This window comes from Leptidea sinapis, chromosome 22, assembly GCF_905404315.1.
Source record: "Leptidea sinapis chromosome 22, ilLepSina1.1, whole genome shotgun sequence".
Lineage (NCBI taxonomy): Eukaryota > Metazoa > Arthropoda > Insecta > Lepidoptera > Pieridae > Leptidea > Leptidea sinapis.
Genome location: NC_066286.1, coordinates 2,092,183 through 2,119,007, shown reverse-complemented (window position 1 = coordinate 2,119,007; position 26,825 = coordinate 2,092,183). Strand labels below are relative to the sequence as shown.

Below are 26,825 nucleotides of genomic sequence, written 5' to 3'. Positions count from 1 at the left end.
ACTACCGCTGTGCGGAGAAGAAAATGCATAAGTTGGCGTAAAATATAATTTAAACAAGAATCTGTCACAGCTGACTACCGATCGCTGACCGATTATATTCGGTCATATTCTGTGCTAAACTTTAAATTATTAATGACCTAATTGGCCAAAACACTTTTTTATCAATATTTATTTCCAAGTGAAAACATACTTTTTTCAAGTGAAAAACTTCTTTAGCACCGTTGTGACTTGAAAGTCGATGAAACGAAAAAGCGAGACACATAAATTTATAAGATTTTATTCAACGTGGGAAAAAAAGAGATGGGAAGCATTATACAGTGTTTTGGTCATAGTTGAAGAAGAGATTGTCTCATGTATGACGCGAGTATACCTTAATATATTTTGACGTCATGCGCATGACGTATTACTACGTAGACACCAGGAGAACATAAATATGATAGCAGTGATAGATAGGTCTTTCATAGCAGTTGAAATCATGTGTCATCCTAGCAACATGTACCAGGACATCATATGCAGTTTAGAGGTTCGTGCACAATGCAGGTTTCACTTCTTATATGTGTATTTTGTACGCACGCATTTTTTTTTGCTTCAAGTGGTAAGCAGTCTAGTAAATTGATGATAATAAAAATTAGGGGCTACAGTTTGGTGTGGTTACTATCAGTGCTAACATGGTTTAAGGCCTGGTTGACTTTGAAAACAAAAAATTCACTGTACTTTTTTTCTATATTTATACTAGAAGGTCTAGAAAACTTAAATATTATAGATATGATATAATCCGTCGGATTAGTTTTTGTACTTTTATTTTTTTAATCACATTTTGTAACAAAAAAAAACATAAATTGACCTCTTTATTATTATAATTATAATCTTATTATATATTATTAAAACGTGTGTAAAATGTTACATCGGGTGGTTATCTTATTTTTTTTTGTAATCCGTTCTTCGCGTCTTCATTTGGCAACACTGCTATTCGGTACCATATAGAGCAAAACACCTTATTATTTGTTTAATAAACTCGAATGGTTGGGACAACGTATTCCAACAAAAATTAAAAGCAGGTCTGCCTTGCAGATATTAAGAAGTGCCTGGGCATCATTTCGCAACGTCCAGGTGCAGTTTTGAAACAGTGTCACCAAGTGCTGGAATAATTTACCGCCACCAATAAGGGGATTGAAAAAAATAAAAAAAAAAGCTTTACGTACGAGCAGAACAGTGCAGTGCCGCACAGGATTCTCGTAAAACTTATGAGCAGCACTACAATTGCGCTCGTCACCTTGTGTCACTCTCAAGATTCAGTTGAATCCAGAACCTGAGAGTGGAACCATACACACCAAGACTTACGAACGATACGTCACTCGAACGGTTGGGTCAGTAGGAGAACGCTCGGACGGAACCCCAGAGGTGACGGGTTCGAGTCCCGCATCGTTACAAATTAAATTTGAAGGCAAAATTTATGAGGAATGTGAATTATTATATCCGGTGATAGAAAGTACCAATAGTTTGGGGTATTCCTGCAATCACACACAATCGTTACACAATATCTTTTGAATCAGAAAAGCTACCCCGGTCAATTAAGTTTCAATCACAAATTCTCGTTGAAATCCATTGATTGCATATCTAAATATTTAATTTTGTGATATATTTACTTAGACGTAATACAGGCTGTTATAGAAAAAATACAAATAGTTTAAATTAATAAAAAAAAACTAAATATGCTTTAATCATTATTATTCACGTTTATGTATTTTCCCTTATTATGTTATTCTTGTTTTTTTTATATATTTGAAATATCCATTACAGAACCTATACTTAGCTTAATGATTGTTTATTATTATTTGTATATTAAATACTTAACATCCGGACGACCGAGCCTTGCTCGGATTTTTAAGAATGTACAAAACTTGAACAAAAAAAAACTAATTGGACATCTGGATTCGAACCAGGGTCTTCTGCTTCCCGGATCACCCAATGTCCCATCTGAGCTATTATAATCTTGTATAGAGTGGCGAAATTTATTTTTGTATTCGAATATTATTGTAGCTGTTTCTCATTAAAATACGGATAAAACTACATTTTTTTTAAATTGAAACCTACCCCCGAAACCCCCTATATACTAAATTTTATAAAAATCGTTGGAGCCGATTCCGAGATTCCAATTATATATATACAAGAATTGCTCATTTAAAGATATAAGATTTATTTCTGCTTAATATGCTGAGTACACACCCTCGTGAAGTTGCAGCCTAATTATCTTGTATTTAGCTGATAGTTTTTTTGTATGTCATGTATCTGTTGTGTGTAGTAATTACACTAAATAAATAAATCAATTTTAAGTTTTTTTCCGCATTTTATTGCTCAGGTCCGTTGATTTATAATTGATTCTTTGTGAGTTATTACAACCGATTTTCACTTTAAATATAATATTTTTCTCCATCTAGGTCCACACTTGCAATAAGTTTGTGTGCTATAGGTTGCTATAACATAAATGACAGATTGGTAATGGAGCGACCGCCCTATGGGCTATGTAATAATACAGTATGTTGTAGAATATTATATTGTGATGAATTTTTTTTAAAAAGAAGTTGAGTTTCGTGCACCCGTTCTTCTCAGGTCTGAGACATACATTTTCGGATGGTAGTTTTTGATGTTTAATAAGTGTTTTTATATCCTACTTTGAATATAAATATTTGAATTTAAATTTGATGCCTGATACAAAGGCATCCCGCAAATAATTCTACCTTGTGTTTTTATTCTACAAGGTTTGGTTGACCATTTATGTAAATTAAGAAGGGGAACGGTCCATGAATAGACCCTTGTGGTACCCCCTACCGAAAGGAGTCCAAAGAGATCTCTTGCCATTCACATCGACCTTCTGATTCCAATTATTTAAATATAAGATCAGAAGATCGAGCGCAGATTCTTTTATACTATAGTGGCTGATTCTGTTAAGCCAAATGTCATTTTCTTGCACCTCTCCGACAACCAATTTACTCGCCCAACTAACAGGCTTGCGATAACATTATCTAATACCAGAATCCAGGTCGAAGTACCGCTTTTTTTTTCACCTTGCATCCGATTGCTAGAACCTATTTATTTACTTATCTATTCAATTCGTACATTGAACCCTCACAAAACAATAGCACGAACAAACATCACCCTTATTACGTCGTAATAGAACACAACTATAAAATTAGTTTTGGTTTCTTTAAGATGAAACCAATTTATGTTTTCGTTTGGATTTGTTAACAGCATTTCTGTTGCCGTGAAATAAGGCTTAAAATTGATTGATTTTGTTATATTTGTTGTAATTCTAGTTTGTGGATTATGTTTGAATAATTTTGTGTACGTGATGATTTGCTGAGTGGCTTCGACAGTTGAAGTGTCGAAATAATTTGACGAGTTGCCTTCGGTGAGTATGTAGAGTAACTTAGCTAAATAACAGTCATTAATGCTGCCAACTTTATTTTATGTGTATTTTAATGACTTTGCATTTGCTGGTTTTAAGAGGGACGAAGATAAAATGATATGTTCACTTAAAACTCGATTACCGTTAAGTCAATTGAAATGAAAATTTGCACACACGTAAAAGACAACATGAACATTCCGACTGCGAATGATACTATCTCCTTATAGGTATATAGAGTAATTGGGGATTAATTATGATTATTAATTCCCCCTTATTTGGGGCAGTAAAGTCATGTAGGTACCGGAAGACGCAGTGTTGGTAGGCCCCGCCCAAAGTGGACCGACTATCTGGTCAAGATCGCCAGAATACGTTGGATGAGGGCAGCGCAGGACCGATCGTCGTGGAAATCTTTGGGGGAGCCTTTTGTCCAATAGTGGACGTCTTCCGGCTGATGATGATGATGATAGAAAATCTGAAAGTCAATAAATGTTTATAAACGTTTAGGCAATAAATGCGTCTAGTTTGAGTTGGTGAAATGCGAATTAGAGCAGTAGATAGTAAAAATAGTTAACATTTTCTATTTCAATGGTGACATCAGCTCTTAGCTGGACAATCACCATTTACCAGTGGGAGGCTCCTTTGCACAGCATGCAATTATGGGTACCACAACGGCGCTTATTTCTGACGTGAAGCAGTAATGTGTAAGCATTATTGCGTTATCCGTCTGAAGGGCGCCGTAGCTAGTGAAATTACTGGGCAAATGAGACTTGACATCTTTTGTATAAAGGTGACGAGTGCAATTTTGTGCTGCTCAGAATTTTTGGGTTTTTCAAGAATCCTGAGCGGCACTGCATTGTAATGGGCGGGGCGTACCAATACCGTCAGCTTAACGTCCTGCTCGTCTCATCCCTAATTTTCATTAAAAAAAACAATCTACACTTAACAAGGTTTTAAATTAAAATATGTTCCAGATATGTACCGACCAGGGCAGCATAAAACAAATGAAGGTAAAACCGCGCAGATGTTTCAATTCGAAGCGCGTGCCAAAAGGCGTTTAAGCTTACCAGGTGCTGCTAGCAATGTCAAATTTCAATCACAAAATGTAAACATTGTTACCAATATCAGCTGCATGTTAGGAAGTCACACCTGGTTGAATATTCACAATTAGTTTTCAATCTTATTGCTTACAGAATAAGGGTGAATTTAAGAATACAACACAATATGATTGCTTGATTTTGTGCGTATAGCACGTGGCACATATTTCTACAATGTGCACATTTGGTAAGCTTTTGAAATAGACATTACTAACGATTTGCAGATGTTTCCCTTAAATTTAAAAAGGAATGACGATTCGAACGTCAAGGGACCGCAAATAATAAAAAAGCGGCTAAGTGCTAGTCGAACTCGGCCATGAAGGGTTCCGTAGCTGCAAATAACATAATATTTCTTGTAGTTCGTTGTAACTTTGATCGATGTTTTAATAATAGTGTATTTTTTTTAATTAAAAAAACTACTTACTAGATCTCGTTCAAACCAATTTTCGGTGGAAGTTTGCATAGTAATGTACATTTTACATTAGAAACTTCAATATTATTTTTGAAGACCTATCCATAAATATGTGTTTGATGATAAAAAATTTTGAGTTTCAGTTCAAATCTAAGTATGAAGAACCCGCAAATTTAACTGATTTTTTTTCTATTTTTATGTAAAAATCTTAATGCGGTTCACAGAATACACCTACTTACCAAGTTTCAACAGTATAGTTCTTATAGATTCGGAAAAAAGTAGCTGTGACATACGGACGGACGGACAGACAGACATGACGAATCCATAAGGGTTCCGTCATTTGCCATTTGGCTACGGAAACCTTATAAAACAGTCAGTCGCTTTCCTTTTCTATCTTGCTGTATATCCGTTAGAGATGATAATCTTGCTTGCGAGCTTTGTTGGTATATACGCTAGTGTATTGTAAGTCTATAATAAATAAAATCATGTTTAATTCTTTGCTGCCTAATTCCAAAAGACTTATTTGAGGCTTGTACTCGCAAAAATAGCAGTACGGTTAGCAAAAACAGTAGTAGAGTCTACAATTGACTTAAGATTTTTATGTTAATTGATATTATGTTTAATAATAATAAATTATTTCATTCAATTAATTTAATTTCAATTTCAAAATTAATACAGCCAATTTGGAGTCCATATATAGTTTAAATATGAGGTTTACAGATCAGTATTAATCACTGATAACATAGATATTATGTGACAGTTACGATTAAATTCAAATTCAAATATTTTTATTCAAAATAGGATGTGATATCACTTATTGAAAGTTAAAAACGACCAACCGTTTCAAAACGAATGCCTCAGACCTGAGGCATTCGTTTTGAAACGGTTGGAGGCAACAAGATCAGGTGCTCAAGCATCAAAATAAAGTGGTTTTGGAGATTACCCTTCACCTATAAAAACATTGACATGATTTGCGTTCGGCTTATAAATATTATCATAGATGACGTCACATAATTTGCAATATTCGCTCTTAAGTCCTCATAATCAGCTACAGTTTCGCATAATCCGTTATGACAGACAGTTACTCAATTAAATACATCCTGTAATAAACGGCGTACAACGTGGGAAGGATTTTTATCCGTATCAAGTTGTTGGAAGGCGAGCTTCTTCAACTTATGGTATCCTGGTAGTTTAGCTGCTTATATTGTCCTTATTTACATCTGTTATTTTATTATCTACCTGTTTATTACTTTTGGCATCATTGTTTTACTTTGGATTGGGTGGTTTTTGAAGTGTATATTATGTACACGTGACGGTCACTAAGAATAACAACACAATGACATCAAAAAGAATTCTAAAGGAATCAATTTTGAGAAAATAAATGCCTAAACACATGGTGGGATTTGGCCCGGCCGAACTATCGGACACAGTCCGGCACATGTCGCATTCTCCATCGCAAAAAAATGTCAATATTATTACCGTCCGGAACGTATCGAGTATGATGCCGGACCAATAGGTAGAGGCACCCACCCGACCGTCCGATGGTACGGCAGTACCAAATTCGACCATGTGTTTAGGCTATTCATCGAATTGTCGTTGTTACACATTTCAGAAATGAAACCTGCATTGTGCATGAATCTCTAAACTGCATATGAAGTCCTGGTACATGTTGCTAGGATGACACATGATTTCAACCGCTATGAAAGACATTACTAACACCACTACCGTATTTATGTTCTCCTGGTTTCTATGTAGTAATATGTCGTGCGCATCATGTCAGATTATATAAGTGAGGTATACTCGAGTCATACGTAAGTCAGCCTCTTCTTCAACTATGATCGCCTGGTACAAAAACACTGTATTATTTATTACTATCTCATTTTCTCACACGTTAAATCTTATAAGTTTATGTGTATGTCTCTTTTTAATGTCGAGCTTTTTCATTTCATCGACTTTCCAATCACAAACTATAGTGGTTTTCTCTTCAACAATTAAACGATCAAAAACTTCTGTAAATATTTGTTGGCACTAGGCTATTCGTTAGCACACAAAGTGTTCCTATAAGGGTAACGTTGTTTTATTTTAAGGTGCGTACGATGAAACGAGAAAAACCTCACCAGGCGCGCAAGGCATATCACGTGTATTTGAAGGTTTCTTGGAAAACCTAAAATTCTGAGCGTCACTTAATGAGGCATACATTGATGCAAAGTACCATTAGCCCAGTATTTTCACTTGGTACGGTGCCCTTTTAGCCAAAATACAGTAATATTTGCACATCACTGCTTCACGACCAGCTAACGCTTGGGTCTAACCGAATACGTAATCTAATCAAATTTAACTAATTTCAACGTTAGCTTTTCGTTATATACTTACACTGTACAGGTAAGTACTTTAATGTAGCTACTTCATCATATCATCCGTAAGACGTCCACTGCTGGACAAAGGCCTCCCCCAGAGATATCCACGATGATCGGTCCTGCGCTGCCATCATCCAACGTATTTTGGCGATCTTGACCAGATCATCGGTCCATCTTGTCGGCCTACCAACACTGCATCTTCCGGTGCGTGGTCACCATTCGAGGACTTTATTACCCCAACGGCCATCTGTCCGTCGAACTTTGTGCTTAGCCCACTTCAGTTTCACAATCATTTAGGCTATATGTGTGACTTTGATTCTCCTACGGATCTCCTCATTTCTTATTCAATCTCACAGGGAAACTCCATTTCCCTCTGAGCGACCATGAGCTTTCTCGATCGAACTAAATATCAACATTTTGTGCTTAGCTGTAATATAGCCTGATGAAAAATAACACCTAGAAATGGATGCCGTACACAGAAACCATTACTTTGCCAGTTCACTACCATGTCTGAATACAAACCTATTTATTCAAAGTCCAACAAGAAAACAAATTCTATTTAACTCTACAGTACAGTAATTTATACGTAGACAGCTGTCTTACAGAGAACATTAAAAGCGTATAAAATTACCGAGTCAAATGATTTCACTTAACTCTTCAGAAAACGATGCAGCTTGTATTCTGCTCGATGGAATGTAGAATCGCCTAGGGCTACGACATTCAGCCACATTTAACATTATATCAAAGTTCTAATTATGAAACTCTTCGCAATAATAAAGTCAAAATTTAACGAGTTGTTGCTGACGTACAATAAGAAAATAAACGCTAAAAAGTCTGAAGCAAAACTCTACCTACACGTCGATGTGGCAGAGTTTTCATTCAGTTTGCGCTTTGTATACAACGACACGCAATGACAAAGTGTTCAGTGAAAAAATTTCCAAATAACAGCATAGCTAAACTTAAAAAGGATTGAGTGTCAAATTTCAGGTAAGTGGCCCTGTAAATCAACAAAATTGTTTAACCGACTTGACGTTTTTAATCATTTTAATAAATAATTTTACATAAAACAAAATAAAATATATATAAAACATTAATATTGTGGATTCTGCAATGATAATACATCTCGGAGATGTGATTATATATTTATGTGTGCTGGCAACTCTCAACTCAACGAAGATAACTTTGATAAGAGTATGTTATGAATTCTATACCTTATGAATTCTAATAAAATCTAAAAATAAAATATTTGACTCATTTACTCCACTGTGCATGACCAACAGATGTCAGACATGGAGTTTAATTGACCAGAATATAAAAGAACTAGAAACCTGCCAAGACAGAATTGAGAGAAGCATTGTCAATATTAAATTGCAGAACAAAGAACAATTAAAAACAATTCAGATAAAGACAAAACTTAAAGATGTAAGACATATTATTTAAATTTGTAGAAATGGAAATGGGTAGGTTATTTAATGAGGATGAAAAAATACAAATGGGCTAAAGAAATCAGGTTGGTGTCTAAGACAAAATAAAAGATAAAACGGCAGACAGCGCCGTAGGTGACATTAGGAAAGTTGCAGATCCAAACTGATTTAGCATAGATAGGACATTGTCGAAAAATCCTGTGAGATAGGCATGCACAAAACATTTTTCGAATTTATTTTCACAAAAACCGAAATTTTACAGTTCTTATGTAGTTGAGTGAACTATAAAAGTTTTGTTTAATAGATGGGTTTAGATCGTTTTTTTTTGTATCGCAAATTCGTTTGTCAGAGTGATTTTAAATGTGCTCTGACAAACGAAAATGATTTTTACCAAATATTTGTTTAACAATACCACACGTCGCGAGCGTGCGGGATTAACTGTTACATAAGGGTTACATGAGGTTTACACTCTGAACGAAATTGTAGGTATGTACCGATTTTAACCAGCAATAACCGTTTAATTTATTAAACCGGTTCTAAAAATATCACCGTACTGAATTTACTTCATTTTCTCGAACTCGCAAAACTGTTTCGAGTACTCTGTACGTAGAACTTTCATGGTATAGTTAAATATTATTATTATTATACCAAACATTAGGAATGGAGACGCAGACCATTAAATAATCAATTTAATTGTACGATTTTACATTGAGACCATATTTTTATAAAAAAAAAGAAGCCCGCTGAGTTTGTTGCGCCCGTTTTTCTCAGGTCTCAGGCATACCTTTTGGAATGGGTGGTAGTTTTTGAATAAGTTATATTATATTCTATTTTGAAGAAAAATATTTGAATTTGAACATGAGTATATAAAAAAAGCGGCCAAGGGCGAGTCGGCCATGAAGGGTTCCGTAGCAACAACTAACATAATATAAAAGTTCTTGTAGTTCGTTGTAACTTTGATCGATGTTTTAATAAGTGTTTTTATTTTCAATTAAGGTATTGACAGTACGATTTATGATGAATAAAAAAAAACTACTAACTAGATTTCGTTCAAAACAATTTTCGTACATCACATATTTTTTTTAGTTTTATCATTCTCTTATTTTAGAAGTTACAGGGGGTGGGGAGACACACACATTTTACCACTTTGAAAGTGTCTCGGGCAAACAATTCAGTTTAGAAAAAAAAATGATATTAGAAACTTCAATATCATTTTTGAAGACCTATCCATAGATTACCACACGTATGGGTTTGATGAAAAAAAAAATGAGTTTTTAGTTCTAAGTATGAGAAACCCACAAAATTGTGTTTTTTTTTATTTTGTGTGAAAATCTTAATGCGGTTCGCAGAATACATTTACTTACCAAGTTTCAACAGTATAGTTCTTATAGTTTCAAACAGACGGATAGACATGACGAATCTTTAAGGGTTCCGTTTTTTGCCATTTAGCTACGGAACCCTAAAAACCTGGATCCATTTCAAATAAGATTTTACCAGTGGGAGGCTCCTTTGCATAGGATCCCGGCTAGATTATGGGTACCTTAATGCTTAAATATTTCTGCCGTGAAGCAGGAATATTTAAGCATTACTGTATTTCGGTCTGTAGGGCGCCGTAGCTAATGAAATTACTGGGCAAATGAGACTAAACATCTTATGTCTCAAGGTGACGAGTACAGTTGTAGTGCCGCTCAGAATTTTTGGGTTATTCAATAATTCTGAAGAAGCACTGCATTGTAATGGGCAGGGCGTATCAATTACCATCAGCTGAACGTCCTGCTCGCCTCGTCCCTTATTTACATAAAAAAAAATGACAAGACAGTTGACCCAATAAAGAACACGACATATTAAGGAGAGCTAACTGTACAAACAGTGATGCAATAAATAAATTGTAACGGCCTAGAAACGAGCCGGTTTCGGAGGAAGTACTTGAGGCCGACGTTAACATAATTTTGACTTACAGGAAGATGCGCAAGAGTTTCCGATGTTTTACTGATTTGGTTGTTGATAGACGTGTTAGTTGTGCGTGTTGGTTTCATTCGTTTATGATCTTCCTTCCATCTTTTATGTTTTTTATAAAATATCCGGACGATCGAGCCTTGCTCGGCTTTTTAAGAATATACAAAACTTAAACAAAAAATAAACTAATAGGGACATCTGAATTTGAACCGGGGTCTTCTGCTTTCCGGATCACTCAATGTCCCATCTGAGCTATTACAGTCTTGTATATAGCGGCGAAATATACCTTTGTTTTCTAATGTAGCTGTTTCTCATTTAAAAAGCGCGTACACCTTCCTTAAAGGCCGGCAACGCTCTTGTGATTCCTGTGGTGTTGCAAGAGAATGTGGGCGGCGGTGATTACTTAACACCAGGCGACCCGTACACTCGTTTGTCCTACTATTCCATAAAAAAACAAGGTTTTTATTTATTGTAATTCCCCTTACATAAATTTTATTGCCAAATACACACAAAGTATGAAGCCGGATAGCCGGCGCGTTTTTTGCCGAATAATCGCCAACTAGTACCCGACTACGATAGTTGCCGGAAAGTTGATTTTGCCGTACTAGTCGGCACATCTCTTATAGAAATAATATTTTACAAATAAATCCTATAAAGTTCAAACTTACAATTTAAATGAATTATGGTCGAATTTTGACCCCTGGGCTACCAACAGTAGTTATTAATGCAGATAACTCAATCCACTTGTATTAATTAATATTGAATTCTTGATGCGTCGACATAATTGCATGACACATAAAGGAAATGCAACATTATTGAAACGGGTTTTTTATCATTTCCTCTTAATACTCCTTTCAGTCACACGGTTTTACCGGTTCCTATGTTATTTGTGATTTCTGTCTTTTTTTTTAAATTTAAAGTTCGTGTTATGAAGATGAAAAATATACGGTAAACAAAAGTGATATGTGATATTGAGGAAACATTTTACATTATAAAAGAAGTTTGGTAAAAGTTACATCAATGTTTATATTTAATTATATTATATCAATACTTAGTGAATTAGGTCAGGTCACGAAATTTTAAGCAATTCTTGTTTTGATGTTATTACTTTTTTTTTGTGATATTATTATAATATTAGAATGGTAATCCTTCATATATGTACAACCTTTAAGTAGTTTGACAATTCACTAGACCACCTGGGGTTCTCCGGACGACCAGCGCTGATCGTATCACCTATAGGTGTGGGTTTGATCAGTATTATGCTGAAGTGAACTCCAATTCTGCATGTTCATATAAATTAATAAATAAGTCTACTTGTATACTTTGAGTTGCAGAATAAATGATTTTTCTTTCTTTCTTACTTTCAATATAATTAACTCTTATAGAATTAATATATTCCTACCTTCATCCGAAACTACACTAGGAATAGTTAATACAAGAAATAGTTTTGTTTTTATAATGTTATTAATTAACAAAATCATAATATAAAATCATTCCTTACGGCTGGCGTACTACACTAAATCCGTCATCAATCGATGCACTAAAAAGTATAAAAATAATTGCGTATTTTTATACAATATAATTAATTAATCTAATTCTAGTTACGATTATTGTTATTTTTACAATTGTTAATTAAGTCCACGTTTGTTAATAAAAGAGTTAGTGTTTTGTGGAGTTTTTAGATATAATTAACACTGTTATATAATTTTTGAGTTTTTTTCATGACATATTTAGTATATAAAATCTTGTCAATTTATATAAAATATAAATGCAAACATAAACATAATAATTTCGGTCATTTTTCTTAATTAGGACTATTTTCTTTGGACTATTTTCTTTGGACTATTTTTAAGTAGAACAGTAAGTTAGCTGACAAACGCAGGCGTCTCAGCACATTCACATAATCTTCAATTCAGTCTGAAGTTAGTTACAATCCGGAAATAAATCTTCCATCTCGTTTGTGACCGTTAATAGCGATTCTTAAACCCGTCTCCGAATGACAGCTATAATGAGATGTCACTTTCGAAGTGAAGGACTGTATCATAAGAGATCTTCTAGAGGATAGCATATCATATCCAAGGGTATTTGCTGTTATTTCTATATTATATACTAGCTGACGCGGCAAATGTTGTTTTGCCACATAAATTAATTCGGTACTCCGTGCCCACTCATTGCATGAATATGAAGTAATGAGATGTCATTGACTGAATTATTTGTATTGCAAATATATAAGTTTGTCTAAGTAAAAAAATTGGTTCCAAACTATCATCGAATCAAATTGGCTTCGAAGAAGCTGGGGGTCATTAATAGAGCACGGCAATACTTCAATCCGGCCCACATTCTAGCACTCTACAAAGCGCAGGTCCGCCCACACATGGAGTATTGCAGTCATCTCTGGTCTGGCGCACCCCAGTATCTGCTCGATCTATTTGACCGCGTGCAACGCAGAGCAGCTCGGATTGTCGGGAACCCAGTGCTCTGTGAACGGCTGGATCACTTGGCGTTGCGTAGAGACGTCGCTTCATTGTGTGTCTTCTACCGCATTTATCACGGGGAGTGTTCCGAAGAGCAGTTTAACCTTATTCCTGCCGCCGAATTCCACCTTTGCACGACACGCCACAAATTAGGATATCATCCCCACTATCTGGAAGTGTGGCGGTCCTCCACAGTGCGGTTTTCAAGGAGCTTTCTTCCTCGTACTACTAAGCTGTGGAATGAGCTTCTTTGTGCGGTGTTTCCGGGACGATACGACATGGGTACCTTAAAAAAAAACGCGTACACCTTCCTTAAACGCCGGCAACGCTCTTGTGATTCCTCTGGTGGTGCAAGAGAATGTGGGCGGCGGTGATCACTTAACACCAGGTGACCCGTACGGTCGTTTGTCCTCCTATTCCATAAAAAAAAATATCATATACAAAATAAAACCTACTCCGAAATACGCTGCATCTATACTATCGGTATTTTTATTAACATAAGGGACGAGACGAGCAGGACGTTCAACTGATGATAATTATACGCCCTGCCCATTACGATGCAGTGCCACAAAGGATTCTTACTTTAGAGTAATAGTGGCGTACATCCCTTATGTATGAGAAATAATTGAGAAAATTGCTCAGACTTCATAGGCAACGAACAGTAGAAACACAAGCCTTCTTTTTATGAAAATAAGGGACGAGATGAGGCGGACGTTCAGCTGATTGAAACGCCCTGCCCATTACAATGCAGAGCCGCTCAGGATTCTTGAAAGACCCAAAAATTCTGAGCGGCACAACAATTGCGCTTGTCACCTTGAGACATAAGATGTTAAGACTCATTTGCCCAGTAAATTTATCAAATTCAGACCGAAACACAATAAGGCTTACACATTACTGCTTCACAGCAGAAATAGGCGCCGTTGAGGTACCCGTAAGCATCCTACTCGATCGGTAAAGCAGTTTTCGCAGTATAATCGAAGAAAAAAACGTCTCTCCATTTGTTAGTATAATAAATAAATAAGTTTCTTCTGTACGTGTGATTCACTAAACTCTAAAACAAATAATAAGTAGTGAATATACATTTTTAACAAGTACGAAGAATTATAAGTACTTACTTATAAAGCAGCTGCTCTAAGTACAATAACATCTACCAACGTAAAAAAAGGCATTTCATGTACCAGGACAACATAGTTAGTGAGTAGGTATATGTATATAAAGAAGCGTCTTTAAACCAATTCAATAATCACCCACATTTTTCGTTACATATACGCTTATTCATTTCTGAGACCCTAGTGTAATTAGTAATCTAGCGAGAAACCGCTAGCATTCGCAAATTAAAGTAATTAAATAGATGTAAAGAAGGTAAGGTTGCTTCGAGCGTGTACTCAAGAACGTAAGCTAATAGTTAATAAACTCGGGAGCAAAATGAATACCTGTTTCGATGCTGATGATTGCTTTAAGGGTTCCGTACCTTTTAAAGTTTTTTCGTTATCTGTCTGATGGTGATTCTTTGTGTTAACACTGCGATGACTTTGTCTAATACTACTGTAATAATATATATATTATATCTAATATATAAAATCCTCATGTCGCGGTGTTTGTAGTTAAACTCCTTCGAAACGCCTTGACCGATTCTCATGAAATTTTGAGTGCATATTGGGTAGGTCTGAGAATCGGATAACATCTATTTTTCATCCCCCTAAATTTTAAGGGTGGTCCACGCCAATTTGTTACATCCACAGATCCGCAATAAGGTTGCGAGATGGCAATGGATTTTTTTATTTATTACTTTATATGGCAATACAACGTTTGCTGGGTCAGCTAGTACATACATACATATATATATATAATAAAAAGGGCTATGTTTGATGCTGAATCACGCCTAAGCCACTGATGGTATCGACATGAAACTACCACCATTCGATGCGAATTTTATCCTAGATGGTTTATGGATATTTTTAGAATTCCAACGTTCCTTCATTAATTTATTTCCTTTTAAAATTCGGCCAGCAAAGTGGGTGGAAACGGCTAGTACTAGTATAACTGTCTAATAATACTAGTATCATTCTTCCTAGCTAGATTTATTTTAGGCCCACATATTAGATGCATATCTAGTTTGGCTGGGCTGTTTATGTTCTAAGGCTGACTTCTATAGAGCGTACTTAGACTTTGATCAGACTTTACTAACGTAATACTTAGTTCAGAATAAGCTTAGCATAATCTTGAAAAAAAAAAAATGATTTTTTTTTTTTTGGAATAGGAGGACAAACGAGCGTACCTGTTGTTAAGTGATCACCGCCGCCCACAATCTCTTGCAACACCAAAGGAATCACAGGAGCGTTGCCGGCCTTTCCTTTTGCCGGATTTCGTTTTCATAGTTATTTAACAGTTGAAATAAAGCTGAGTTTAAGCTAGGACAGCCATTGGGCTGTCTTCGCAGCTCAAGTCAAGTTCGTATTTTATCACACTCAGCTAAGTTTTACGTGAGTAAAGTCTGAGAAAAGTCTAAGTACTCTTTATAGATCTCTCAGCCTTAGCCTCTTGGTCGGGCCAGCCATGCACTCCAATAAATCTATCAGTCTTTTCAAGCATCAGGAAGCTTTGCTGAAAACTCGTAACGCGATACTTCATGGTTTAAAAAAAATAGTTAAATTGATCAATAAAAGTTAGTTTACTTGGAAGAGCATCGTACAAAAATGTTTGTTACTTTATTTTAAGGTATTTTCCATCGATGAAACGGTGCATATGTTTATTTAGACTTCTAGCAATATATCGGTGGGATCTGCATTCAATTCCATGCATTTTGGCGTAATGAATTCAAAAATGTTCATTTCTGGCTTCTGTGTTTCTAACAAAGACTTTTTTAGTTTATCTTCAATACCTATAATGTACAGTGGTTTGCGACAGTTTTATTATATGTACAGGGGTGGGACAGACGCCTTAAAGTGACGTTTTCAGAAGACTGTAGTGCCATCTGTTAGTTGGCCCGAAAATGAAAGCTTTTTGCGTCACTGCCCACTGGTCATAAAATGGCGGCTACTCCTAGCGTTTGCGCATGTATATTTAGCTCTCGTGTTCCATTTTGCATATTTACACTACTAAATCTATCCTCTAAGTTCTATGTTGTGACAAAATTAATTATCTAACTCTACGCGCAATTTCAACATGGTACAAAATTGCAATACCGACATTAAAAAGGAGAGTTAGTTAAATAATTGCGTCACAACATTAAAAATGTTTTTAATTTAGAGCTTACATATAGTTATTTTCGGGGCCAATCTCCAGATGGCGCTAGTTTTCAAAAAAACAGCCCATAATGCGTAGAGAGGGCTCTCTGTTTCCTATATATTATTATACTCTTTGTTTATGTATCTAGATTAAATAACTTCAATTGTTTGTTATAATATTTAGTGTTGTGTTCGGCGCATGCGTGTTTGTAAGCAATGAACAATGCTTGCGCAATGTCCTCGAATCACGCAAGTACTTTATCTTGTTGTGTTTTTAATTAATATTGACTATTGCTTCTTAGTTCTTGCTACCAGGTATATATATTTGTTGATACATCACGTTTTAAGTGGTGTGGTAAGCTAGTAGGATTCTACATATTAGAAAATTTATTTAAGTAGGCGTTACTTTGCGGAAATCGATAATTATCCAAATGATTCGAGTTTTCTTCAGTTTCAATGCCACCAATAGTCTCGTGCCAGAGTTTGGCGAGTTAACACGTCCTGGGGATGCCACGTGTAGAGGCGAAACACGTGTCTAATTGTTTAAAGACAAATATTTGCGGAATTAACACTAAAGAAAACTCGATTATTTGGATTCTAGATACCTATCAGATATTTATTTTATACTTTAATAAAACAGCGTGAGGGTGAGAAAGAGAATCACAATATTAAATTAAGTAATTAATTACAAGCAAACAATATTACATATTACACAAGTAATAGTAAATAAATACAAAATTTACTGTTACTAACTAATAATTAATGAACATCCAAATACCGTTCATCCATTCCTCTCACAAAAACGCAAGCATTCTGTTAAAATCGTCTGCCATCCATCCGCAAATATGGCACCGTACGGTGATACGGGTCACCTGGTGTTAAGTGAACACCGCCACCCACATTCTCTTGCAACAACAGAGGAATCATAGGAGCATTGCCGGCCTTTAAAGAAAGGTGTACGTGCTTTTTTTTGAAGGTACTCATGTCGTCTCGTCCCGGAAAACCGCACAAGGAAGCTCATTCCACAGCTTTGTAGTACGTGGAAGAAAGCTCCTTGAAGACCGCACTGTGGAGAACATCAAGATGTATGGCGGTTCTCCACAGTGCGGTTTGATATGGTGGGGATGATATCCTAATTTGTGGCGTGTAGTGATGGGGCAATTCGGCAGCAGGAATCAGGTGAAACAGTTCTTCGGAACACTCCCTGTGATAAATGCGGTAGAAGACTCACAATAAGCAACGTCTTTACGCAACGCCGAGTGATCCAGCCGTTCACAGAGCACAGGGTTCCCTAACTCTCGCTACAAAACTATAATTTATAATCAAATTACATAACATAAAGAGAATAATATAATATAATAGTAAATTGTCTCGTTGTTCCACTACTTATTACGATATCTGTTCAGTTGCAGAACCAGCAATAATTGAAATATTCGCATGCGTCATGAACAGTCGAAGTTACAAGTATTATACTAGTTTTGTTCCGGTTGCAATTAGTCGGTTCAGAATAACTATATAACACCTAAATATCTATCAATGAATTTCGTAATTTGGTCATGTACAATATGCATTTCTTAATACGGCTTTACTCATGTATTTTCGGTGTGGGTATCGACTAGTTTCAGACCATTCGGGGGTCCTTCATCAGGGTGAGTGTGGTGGGTTCGCGATAACGTCCCGGCGTTACTGTGGACTTTTTTTTTTAAATAAGGGACGAGATGAGCAGTACGTTCAGCTGATGGTAATTAATACGCCCTGCCCATTATTGCGGCAGAATTCTTGAATAACCTAAAAAAATTGAGCGGCACTACAACTGCGCTCGACACCTTGAGACGTAAGATGTAAAGTCTCATTTGCCCAGTAATTTCATTAGCTACGGCGCACTTCAGACCAAACACAGTAATGTTTACACATTACTGCTTGACGGCAGAAATAGGCGCCATTGTGGTACCCATAATCTAGCCGGCATCCGGTGCAAAAGAGCCTCCCACTGGACTTGTGCTCGTAGTGCGTGGCTGGACATGGTGGGGGGCGCAGGTGGTGATGACGAGTGTTTTATGCGAGATGCGTTTTGTAACACTGGCTTCCAACGTGAGTAAAGCTGTATTAATAAATAAGTTAATAATGTCTCTCTTCTAGTTAGTAAGATTACTCAGAACATCCGAAGCGGAAGACTCTATGAATGAATTACAGATGTATATTCCACACTTAGTGGGTTTATTGAAATGGGGTCACGTTAAGACTTGTATTGTGTTAAAATATGTTTAATGCGTAATTTTTGCGAGATAAGATTTCCGGCCGTAGTAAATCACGTGTTTCTAACCTATTGCTTCTATGAAGCTTATAACATAAATAAATAATCTATATATATAAAAATGAATTGCTGTTCGTTATGTTCGCTAAAACTCGTGAACGGCTGGACCGATTTGGCTAATTTTGGTCTTGAATTATTTGTGGAAGTCCAGGGAAGGTTTAAAAGGTGAATAAATATGAGAGTGTTCGGAATTAAATAAAAACAACAATTTTGTTTTTCCTTTGGTGTGTCCCCCGTCGTCCGATATTTGTTTTGTGTGGACATATTTTCTATGAGAGAATTTATTGACGCACGGTTTGACAGTTCTGCTGTAAAACGATTTCATTACAACAACAGGGAGCATATTTTACGAAATAATTCTTGATGTTATGAAATATTATTGACAAATTTATAAAAAACAGTATTTTATTTATTATATATACAGAACAACGTCTGTCGGGTCAACTAGTAATAAATAAATAAATTTATTGCCATAAAAAACATTACAAATTTAAAATGAATAATTAGGCTACGCGATGAAACAATAGGCAAAAGGAAAAGGCTCAGCTTCATCTGACATGGAATCATGGATTTATGTTTCCATGCAGCGCTGTTTTCAGCCATCCCCTCCTCCCTAAGGTGTTGAGTGGGAGTGGATGTAATATCTCTGGGAGAGGATTATTGAATTCCGTTACGGTTTGTAAATAAGATCTATTGTGATTGATTTCATGAATCTTATTATAATTTATGCAGTGATCTGACATATCTCAATTGGTTAAAAATTGGACTTCCCAAAAACGAGATATGTTTCGTTAACGGACAACATTCAGAGAGGATGTTTCATCTTCACTGTTATGGAAACTGCCGTCTCTCCAATCTCCGAGGCCTAAGATTGACAGGTACTTGTTTTTTTTTTTTATGGCGGACAAACGAGCGTACGGGTCACCTGTTGTTAAGTGATCACCGCCGCCCACAATCTCTTGCAACACCAGAGGAATCACAGGAGCGTTGCCGGCCTTTAAGGAAGGTGTACGCGCTTTTTTTGAAGGTACCCATGTCGTATCGTCCCGGAAACACCGCACAAAGAAGCTCATTTCACAGCTTTGTAGTACGTGGAAGAAAGCTCCTTGAAAACCGCACTGTGGAGGACCGCCACACATCCAGATGGTGAGGATGATATCCTAACTTGTGGCGTGTCGTGCGAAGGTGGAACTTGGTTATTCTAACTACAGTGACTCCTTTGTGTCCTGGTTAGAATGTTTTTTCAGTGAATTCCGTTGAAAGTTCACGTCCTAACAGGATCATCCAGCCACCACATGTAACGCCTCTTCACGAGCATAACGCATAGCCTAGTCATGGCCTCCCTCGACAATATTATTTCAGGAAACGGAACGACCCGCCCAACGACACCGCCACAAGCAAGTTCTGTCACTAACTCTTCGTTTATTCCCTATCATTATTTTATATCATTATGTCTTCACCAGTTCATCGTGTCTATTAATATCAATTAAAATATATTGATAAAATTGTAATACAAAAAAAACTGTGTTTAAGAAATCCGACTTCAAAAACTGAAAAGTATCAAATAACTAAAAATTTAATTTAATACACCTTTTATGCAAACCTTTACCGTTAATATTGTTAGTGTTGTATCATAAATCTCAGAGTAATCGGTGTACATACATAAAAAAATACTGATCGAATTGAGAACCTCTACCTTATTGAAGTCGGTTAAAAATGACTATGATTGATACGATTGTCCATCTGTTCGTCTATTATGTATTCATTTCAAACAACAATTTTAATTAGAACTTTGCAACATAATTGTTTTTCAAACAGACGTAACCGGCAGTTTTGCAACACGCAATACTATGACATAATACTATCATATTTGGTGTTAATCGACACCGGATTCGCTTGCTTTGAGATGCAATTGATTACCTGTTAATTCAGTTTTTCCTCTTTATAGCTGCCGTGAGAAAATATTGCTGAACGAATGAAAATGAACGTTTTAATTACCGTTTTTATTAAAAAGTACATGATTTTTTTTTAATTTATGGAAATTTAATTCTAAATTTCTCTGAAGGTTTGTAGTCTATGCTAAGATACCACTATTTAATCGGTTATAAATTCTCTATACTTTTTAGGGTTCTGTTATATAAGAGAACCCTCATACGATTACTTCGTTGTTAGTTTGTCCGTTTTTATAGTCTGTCAAGACCTTTTTGCTCAGGTATCAAGGAGATATCAAGTTTAAATTGCGATAAAATTTTTAACTCTGTGATGCGTTGAAGCAATATATACTACCGTATACAGTAAAGTACAGTAAAGTCAAAATATAAACAAATAAAATTTGAAAAACAAAACTTTATGAACGATGCGGGATTCGAACCCAGTTGAACAAAGCAAACAGAATTTTATATTGAGGCGGTACTCGAACGGTTAGCTCAGTTGGTTAGAGCACCGGCACGGAACGCCAGAGGTCGTAGGTTCGAATCCCGGATCGTTCATAAAGTTTTGTTTTTCAAATTTTATTTGTGTTTTAATCCTAGAAGTGAGGGTTATCACTTTAAAAACATAACATATTGCCAAAATATACATACATTAAGATAATAAATATATTTTATGAGCCATACTTGAGAGAACTCGCTCAAGATTATTTTATGGTCTTTGTCATGTTATTTTTTCTCCATCCCTACTATCTTTATGAAACGATTTTTCCTATAGTTCTTTACCACACAGAAGTGTTCAACCAAATTTTCAAAGTTTTGAGAAATATATTGTATTTGGTAGTTTTGCGTTGCGTCCCTTTGCGGAAACATACATTTCGTCGAGAAGATATTTACTAACTCGACTTAAATTAATTAGAATCAAAAGTAATTTAAGTACCTAGGTAATAAAAACACTTATAAAGGTCAAAAATTACACACCACTCTGGAAGAGTTGTTCTTTAATAAGAAAAAGTTGCAAAACACATATTGGCGCTCTTTTAAATAAATATTTTCAGCTGAATTATTTTAAATACGATCAATGCATAGTTACTTTCATCTCTTTTGACATCCATTCGTCCTTCTTTTACTCTTTTATTTCTCCTGATAAAGAAGGAAAATGCGCTAAGCCGCCCAACATCCATTGACGTAAGCGAAAAAATTATTTTATGGAAGAGCAAACGAACTTTGGTTAAAAAATACCCCTTACCATAAGTATTAGGTAGTTTAGCTTTATAGTGATAAGTAATTAAATAAATTAAGTAAAAAAACTGCTAGACAACCGATGAGAACAGGCCAGGTTTATTATTTTAGTGTGCGTGTCAAGCTAGGTCTTACATTCGCGACATGTTCGTCACTTAGTGTTAGTGTGCGTGGGTTGCTTAAAATAGAGGTTAACAGTCAACCTCAATTTTTTTCCATGTTTTCACAGCTGTCACAGTCTATCTACACGTATAAATTATCTAAGGTAATTAATATTCGATACAACGATAAAATTAATAGCATTTTATTACATTATATATCATTGAGGGTTACCAGGTTACCTCAAAAGTCAGTTTTCGTAATAATCCCTTGAAATTTAGCAACAAAATGGCGACGGTTGATGAAACAAATGACCCAACTTTGGGTTCAAGAATGTCATGAATTGCTACCTGCCATCTGATGAACCTTATATATATGACGTTAAGACATAAAATACAATACTAACTCCTATCTATTAAGTTCGATATATTATTTTTTATTCAAACGATGAACCTAAATTATTTTACGCCAGTTATACCCAAGTACTAAGAAATTTGGATGTATAGACTTGAAACCGTTGCCCAAGGTTGTAATAAAAAAAAAAAGGTTCTTATTAATATGATAAAAACGCACGTATGATCATATTTTAAAATTTGACAATAAGAGGAAATAAACCATATTTTTTATTCCGATGTTCCGTATTTAATGTCTGTATGATCAAAACTGTCCGTAATGAAAGTATTTATTTAAAACTATCTCACCCGACAGATATTGTTGTGTCGAAAAAAATTATAAGGATCAATATCATTTTTGTACAAACAGCATTTCGCTTTATAATTACCAATTTTTCGAAATATCAAAATGGATATAGTATATTATCCTGAGATAGATACACCTTTTTTGTAGGTATATCTTTTCTGTAGGCCTATAAAAGATACATAATTCATGGGTTTTCATTGACAGCTCCCAGACGGCTTATTTTTTTTCCGACACCTTCAAAAAATATCGTTAATAATTACAAAAATACTAAAACCACGCTATCTATTGGTGAAAATAGCCTATCGGTGCAATAGTTTTTGAGTTATACCCATATAATGTAGTGATACCCATTAATATAATTCTATCCTTGATTCAAAAGTATGAGATAATTTTGAATTATTACTTATAAAATAGCGTGCAAATGTATAATTTATGTAAAGTTATAAATCTATATTAAAAGTTGGAATCATTACATAACTACATAATATATAATTACTAGTAGGTGCCCGCGACGTCGTTCGCGTGGATGCTATAAATATAGCAATAATAAACAGTAAAAAACACACTTTTTATAGAAAACTAAACAAAAAAATTAAAAAATTGTTTTGTAATTTAAAATTAACATCAATTCCTTATAGACATTTGATGAAAATTATATAAATTAACAAAAATCTTATTTTGCAAATTGAGAAATGGATCAATTTTATCAAATTAATGTATTGCCACCGGTCCTCCATATATCTACGAAGTTAGAACGAAATCCGAACAAATGGCCCTTGAAAGTGGGTCAAAATCGTGCCCAAATGAGTCGGTTACAAACAAACATACATACAGTTGATAGCTAATAAAATGCGTTTAAAAATATTAATTCTGCACGAAGCGTGACGATAAAGTATATATGCCTATATGTTGTCCCGAACTTATTGTTAATATTCTGAATGTAAAATTTGAATTAATTAATCTATTCAGTAGTTATTGCGTTTTTCCCAGACATACATACAGACTACAAACTACTTAGTTACTGTTTGTACTTTGTAGAGCAAACAGAATTAATGCTTACTCTTAAAAATATCATTCAATGTAGAGTATTACGTGTTACGATTTTAATAAACATAATAATATAACATATATTATATATATAACTAGCTGCCCCGATAGACGTTGTTCTGCAGATAATAAAAAAAAATGTTTTATAGGAATTTGCCAATAATATTTCAAAACTTCAAGACTTATTTCGTAAAATATGCTCCCTGTTGTTATAATGAAATTGTTTCACAGCGGAACTGTCCAACCGTGCGTCAATAAATTCTCACAGAAAATATGTCCATACAAAACAAATATTGAAAATAAAAATAATTATGGGTCCCAAATCGAAATAAAAACTGTCCTATCTCTCAAGTTGGACTATACTGCACTCCATGAAGTAATGCCCATTAAAATCCGTTCATTAGTTTAGGAGTCCATCGCGGACAAACAACGTGTCACGTAATTTATATATATTAAGATATATCTATACTAATATTATAAAGCTGCTGTGTTTGTTTGTTTTAACGCGCTAATCTCTGGTCCGATTGGAATGATTCTTTCAGTGTTGGGTAGTCCATTTATCGAGGAAGGCTATAGGCTATGTTTTTTTTTTTCAAAATTAGGGATCCGTAATAAATCTAATAAATATCAAAATAATCTAAAATAAATCGAAAACCTATTTTTGCGTGCGCTGCAACTATTGACAATAGAACAAAATGATGTACAGTATATATATAGGCAATATTTTATTATTTATAAAACTATCGCGTGAATTATACTTTATATGGCAAAACAACGTTTGCCCTAAATGTTAAGGGTGGTCCACACGATTTTTTTTTGACATTTTTTTTTTAATTTTTTTGTGTTTGATTATGAGTCAGCATTAAAAAATACATAAAACTTAAAATTTTCACCCATCTACGATCAACAGTTACTTTTGTATCGCGATTTTAATATCGGCAATACAACGTTTGCTGGGTCAGCTAGTAATATATAATATCTATGCATATAGAAAAGTATGGGGCTTACAAAATGTTAAGAACATACAGAACAATGATTGTTGTTTTTATTTTAGATTAAGTGTTGTTTTAATATAAATATTTTTTTTGTTTTTCTTATTTTATTCTTTGTAAACTGTGTGATCAAATAAAATAATTTTCTTTCTCTCTTTCAAACTAAACAATTGTCTTTATTAATTGCTCCGTCGGAATTTATATACTATATATTTACGAGAGCAACACTTATACAAAAGCGAAGTTTTTTATAATAATAATATTGACACACTTATATTGCCCTAAACAATGTGTGCAAGACAATGACATTGTTAATACGATATACGTACTTAACGTATACATAAATGCATGTAAGCATCGTATAAATATGTATATATATCTTAGTATGATTCGATCCCGGGATCTCTAGCTCAATGGGCAGGTTAACTAACCACTGAGGTATATGGATCGTCAAAAGTTTATGCCTACTACTTGACTAAGTCGAGTTAGTGAGTCTTTTGTGGGGCGATGTATATGCTTTTACAACAAGATCCCAGAAAATGTTCAAAACAAAAGTATTACGCTATTCAAAAGAATTGTTAAAAACGTTTGTGTGGTAAAGGTAACATAAACGTCTTTCATAATGATACCACAGTTTGGGAATGAAGCGACCGCCCCAGGCTATTAAATTGTACAATATTACTTTGTAAACATATTTTTTTGATGAAAAAAAAAAAGCCCGCTGAGTTTGTTGCGCCCATTCTTCTCAGGCCTGAGGCATTCATTTTGTAATGGGTGGTAGTTTTTTTTTCTGACTTTCAATAAGTAATGTCACATCCTATTTTTAATAAAAATATTTGAATTTATCACCAGAGAATCCACAACAAATCGAAACCACGTTCCGTTGTTTGAAAGGCTGGTAGCTAGAACAATGTCAACTAAACTCACTTCGGTCGCAAATTGTTACAATGCTAGGTTAATGTCTACACAGTATAAACTCTTAACACAACAGCTACAAGGCCAAAGAGATTGGACATAATCTAATAAACAAATTCAACATTCCGAAAGCTTAACTTCAAAGTTCACAATGGATCATAAACAAAAACATGGATAGCTTAAGTTATATATATTATCACTTACCTGAGTGAAATCCACAAACAACATCCATAATCACAACAGAATCTAACTAACACGCAACTTAAGTTAACACTTAAAACGTACTTAGAATTTTAATGGCACAACACGTCTGCACCCCCCGACGGTTAGCGAAGAACTAACGTTGAATATTTCTTCAAGTCGGAAACTTGTATGGTAAGTCTGTGATGGGCCGGTTTTGGTTACAACTCGGCCTTTTGTCATAGAACTGACTCGGTTAACGAAAATTATGTAAGAAAAAGTTGGTTTGTTTTGCATTACTTGTTAGAATTGCTTAATCGTCTCTTAAACTTTCACGCAAGTGATTAAATATAGGTATTTATACTTTAGACAAATAAAATTTTATGAACGATGCGGGACTCGAAACCACGACCTCTGGCGTTCCGTGCCAGTGCTCTAACCAACTGAGCTAACCGTGCGAGTGACGTATCGTTCATAAAATTTTGATTTTCTAATTTTTAGTTGTGTATTAATCCTAGAAGTGAGCGTTATCACTTCAAAAACATAACAAATTTTGTAAGACTTTAAAATCTCAAGTCAATTTCTTAATATGCTAATATTAGGGTTGAGCAGGTGATCAACTGGAAAGTAGATCCTGTAAATGAAGCCACAATCTGAGAGTTGAACAAAAGCATACAATATTTTATGACGAGACGCCACTCGCATGGTTAGCTCAGTTGGTTAGAGCACTGGCACGGAACGCCAGGGGTCGTGGGTTTGAGTCCCGCATCGTTCATAAAATTTTGTTTTTCAAATTTTATTTGTGTATTAATCCTAGAAGTGAGGGTTATCACTTTAAAAACATAACAAATTTATACTTTAGAATTGGAATTATGACATTATACCCACTTCAAACTAAAATATGACCTAAAATGGACAATGAAAAGTTATAAAAAGATCTTAAAATAGTCCCCCATTATTATTAGGCACCTGTTCTCAGCAATGTTTGTACCATCGACAAAATTGATCCAACACCCACTTTGTTGATAAATCTTTTAAAATCATAAAAACCGTTGAGAG

General features: G+C 35.0%; 1 protein-coding gene across 1 annotated transcript in view; it reads right to left on the bottom strand.

Annotated features, from left to right (window-relative positions):
• Positions 1 to 25,917, bottom strand: part of LOC126970967 (uncharacterized) — a 132,648-nt gene extending 106,731 nt beyond the window's left edge. The window contains exon 1 of the mRNA XM_050817119.1: positions 25,791 to 25,917. The gene's annotated coding sequence lies outside the window, so the exon portion shown is untranslated. The remainder of the gene's footprint in view (positions 1 to 25,790) is intronic.
• Between the last annotated feature and the right edge of the window lie 908 nt (positions 25,918 to 26,825).